Raw genomic sequence first — 4,494 nt, 5'->3', positions numbered from 1 at the left:
TGGATTTCTTATTTCCAAACCTGGTGCTAAGGTGAGTTTGACCTGAGTGATTCTCTCGAGTGCAAAGAAGAGCGTCTGGCCATCTGAGATGCCGTGGGTTAGGCACTGCTCCCCGCGCTTTCTCTCACTGCAGCCAGGCGAGGGGGAGGGGCTGCCTCCATCTTGCAGGGTGAGGCTGTGGCTTAGGGGTGTGCAGAGAGGGAGCCCCTGCCGTGTTTTGCTGTTCCGGGCCCTAGTGTTCAATCTTGCTCCTATTAATCTGAGACATACTCGTGATGTGTACAGGCTTGGTGTCAGGGACTTCAAGGGACCCAGAGGTGCAAAGGCCTGTCGCTGGGTGTCCCGTGCACTGTCACACCAGGGCTCCTCCTCCAAAAGGGCTTCTGTCTGCTCTCAGGGAGGCCAAGCGCAGGGCTGCACTGCGGGCTCAGACTGGAGGGCAGAGGAGGGTCTACAAGGACCCCAGCTCAGAGCCAAGAAATGTCTTTCCAGCTCCCAGGACACAGGCCAAACCCCAGGACACCAAGCTCCTCCCTCAGGGATACCCATCAGTTGTCACCGTGCTGGCCTTTATTCCAAGGAGGCAGGGGGTGGGGGGGGGGCAGCCGTGGGCCGACTGGGGGTGCACTGTGGCTTCTGGACAGCTCCAGCCATTTGCCAGCACAGGATCTCTTCTCCCCTTTGACCCTTTACGGCAGCGTCTGCCACTCCCTGGGTGCCCTGGCATCCTCTCTGGGAGGAGCAAAGAGCTTTCTTCCCAGACACCGGCAAGACCTTCTGCCTGGAATCGCTCTGCCACCTGGTGGCGATATTTGGGAATTGCATGTCCACCTTGGCCATCCACCCCGGTGACTTACAGGGCTAGGGTTAGGGTTAAGGTTAGATTCTTACCTCCAAAGCCCACTGGGGCTGCCTGAGGAAGCCCCATTCATCCTTTAAAGCTCTGTGAAGCTCTGTTCCCGGTGCCATCAAATGTTCTTTCCCCATATACAGCAAGGTCTGCCCCTGCTTCCTGTCAGTGAATTCTTCTCTAAGGACCACCATCAACCGACCCAGCCTCCTCCCACTGCGCTGTATCCACCTGTCATATTTGACAATGTCTGTCCCTCCAGGAGAAATCCAGCCTTCGAGGGCATTTTGCTCCTGCTTCTTCCCTCTAGAGCCGCTTGGGTGTATGCTAGACTCTTGGCAAATGTTTGATGCATGAATGGACATCACCAAATCCCTGCCAATCCACCATGACTTTTGCATTCTCTAGCCACTTAATGTCTGTACGGCATCACTGTATTTACCAACATGCCACCTTGCACACAGCTTTATGTGGGTAAATTTCCTGTTCCCTCCTGGATTGCAAATCCAGAGTGGATTATGTTTGCATTGTCTTGCTGGAACAGAAGCTCAACAAATAAATCTGGGTTGTGCCACAACACCACTAGCACTGTCACTCCCTCCTGTTTACGGGCAGCATCATAGTTTCCCAGTTGTCACATTTGTTCTTCTCGACAAGCCCATGAAAGGTTCAAGGCAGGAGTCATGCATCCCATATTTATATAAGGACACTGGGTCCCAGGATCACACAGCTCCTGCTGGATGTGCTGGGACTCCTGAGTCCAGTCGAAGCATCTGTCTCCTGCTTTTCCTGGTTGACGTCCAAAAGAGGGCTGACATATGCCTTAGGGGGAGGTATGGGCAGAGGGGTCAGTGCCAAGGGCCTGTGATTGGCAGGAACACCACCTCTCCAGCGTATTGATTGGGGCATCTCCTTTGCCACATCTTCTAGTGCCAGTCTTCCAATAGTGACTCTTCTCTAGGAGGCTGTCCTCGCCCCAGTGCTTCCCCTACACGTTCCTCCTCACAAGCATCTTCCTGTGCTCATCCTCTCCACACTGGAGACCTGGCGCAGAAGGATGGCTGTGTGACGTCGCCTCAGAGAGATGCCATGCCCATCCTTGGAGAGTACCCTGGTGATGTCCTCAGTGGAGTCCACTCTTCTAAGGCATGGGGTTAGCGAGACGTACCTGGCCTGCCTGGTGTGGTTCATGGTGAACAAGCTGACCTGTGGCTCGGAGGCGTGGTGCTCTGGAAAACATCATGTGAACTCTGTGCTGAACCTTTTTCTAGCCTTCCTGCAGAGACCGCCCGTGTTAAACCAAGCCGGGGCAGTCTCTTCACAGCCTCAACGGCCCTGGCCAGCAGCCGCGGCAGCCCCAGACCTGGCCATGCATTGACTGTGACTTTTGATGATTTGTATCCTCGAGGTCACTGGGAAAGCTTGACACCAGGAAGAGGCCCGGTTGGCATTATGCCCTTGGCTCCATACCCTCTTAGGGGGAGGGACTCTAATATTTACCGCCCCCAGCCCAGCCTTCTCTCCTGGGCTCCAGACCAAAGATCCAAATGTCCACTCAAGGTCTCCACTGTGTGTTCTGTGGAGAACTTAACCTTCACAAAATCTGAGCTCTTCACCAAAAGCGAAGATCCTCCTTGACTCTCAGTCAATGGGACAGAGCCTCTACCCCAAGATGTTCCAACGGTCCCCCCACGGGTACCTCGGGAAGTGCTGGCTCAGAATTAAAGTACCATTCACTCATGAGCCTCCCCAGGCTATTTAGCCACCCACTGCCAGGCTCTGATGGCCCTGGGGTCTTTCCTGCCTGCAGCTCAGAGCCATGGGGAGACCCTCGAGTTCAGTGTCCCGGAGTGACAGGTCCCCTGTGTTTCCGTCAGAACTCATCTACTTGCAGGTTGTGGAGAACAAACGTTAACAAGGAGAATTTCATTGGCTCACAATAAAAAATATGTGTTTCTTGAAGCACCTGGTAGTGCCAGTCAGTAAGGAATGCTCAAAAATAAGACAAACCCCACAGTGACGTGGCTTTGTCCTGGGGCACAGGAGGCCCCTGAGAGAGCTCCCCTGGCCCAAGCTGGAACCATCAGAGAAATAAATTACTAATAGCATCGGTTTGTAACTTCAAGTAAACAATAAATACCTACAAGTCTACACTTATGTAAAATAAGCATTGAACAATGTAATAAATGGGAAAGAAGAACCAAATTTCCTGAAGAAATAATTTCCAAATAATTTCTGGGCATACTCGACCGTAAGAGGGGGGGGCATGGCTCCCCACTCCTTCATGCGGGCTGAGGAGGGTGACTTCTTCCCAAAGAGGGCAGGTGGAGGGAAGGAAGTGGCAGCTCACAGTGGAGACTCCGGCAGCACCGTCTCTACCTGGAGGTCAATCAACACCAGTGGTCACAGATCCCGTTGGTGGTAAGCGCCCTCCACAGGATGGGACAAGAAGGCACTTCAACTCCATGGTCTCCTGCGCAGCCTGTAACCCCAGTCCAATCATGAGATGAGAGGGCATCCTGCAAGGGCCTGACCAGTACAGCCCAAGACTGCCAAGGTCACCAAGCCCCCCCCCCACCAAGTCTGAGAACCTGTCACAGCCGAGAGGAACCAAGGACATGTGACCACTGAAGGTCATGTGGGAGCCTGGATGGGATCCTAGACTTGCAACCGGACATTAAGGAAAATTGATGAAACAAGTGAACGTGGACTTCAGTTGGTAATAGTGCCCGTCTGTGGTTCTGCTGGCCACAGAACCCGCCTGAAGAGAGGGGGGACGACGGGAGCGGGGAGCAGCGGCACGTGGACACTTGGCGATATCTCCTCAATTCTTCTGTAAATCTAAAACTGTTCTTTTAAAAAGCCCATCAGTTAAAAAGAAGGAAAAGAAACCCATGCTTCAAGCATGAGGGGCCCAGAGTGACAAGGCTGCCACCAGGATGGCTGTGCTCAGGCCTTGGCCTCCCTCTGGGGGTCCCGGAAGCTCCAGGCTTTACTGAGTGTCCGCCCAGGAGACCCAGAGATGCTCACTGCAGGGCTCCCTCAGTCCATGCTCCCGTGGCTCTCAGGGCCACCCTGAAAGTCTCCCCGAGGCCTGGGACTGGGCAGGTGTCCCCTGCAGCCCTGAGTCAGAGCGGGGTGCACCTGACATAAGGCGTGGGAAGCAGAGAGTGTGATCAAAAACCAAACACACCAGGCCCCTGGGGGCAGAGCAAAGAGCCCATGTGCACCTCAGCCAGGACTTGATGTCCCTGCATCAAAGGGAGGCATTTGGGCTACTCTCAAATTTACGCCACGAAACGACCTCACGACCCAACCTCCTCCTTCAACACTAACTACCACATGACCCAACCTCTTCCTTCAACACTAACTACCACCCGACCCAACCTCCTCCTTCAACACAAACTACCACACCATCCAACCTCCTCCTTCAACACAAACTACCACACCATCCAACCTCCTCCTTCAACACAAACTACCACACGACCCAACCTCCTCCTTCAACACAAACTACCACACAATCCAACATCATCCTTCAACATAAACTACTACACCATCTAACCTCATCCTTCAACACATGACCCAACCTCCTCCTTCAACACTAATTCCTCATGACTCAACCTCCTCCTTCAACACAAACATCA

The sequence above is a fragment of the Marmota flaviventris genome, chromosome 3 (genome assembly GCF_047511675.1).
Source record: "Marmota flaviventris isolate mMarFla1 chromosome 3, mMarFla1.hap1, whole genome shotgun sequence".
Classification (NCBI taxonomy): Eukaryota; Metazoa; Chordata; class Mammalia; order Rodentia; family Sciuridae; genus Marmota; species Marmota flaviventris.
Note: the sequence above shows the minus strand (reverse complement) of the source record.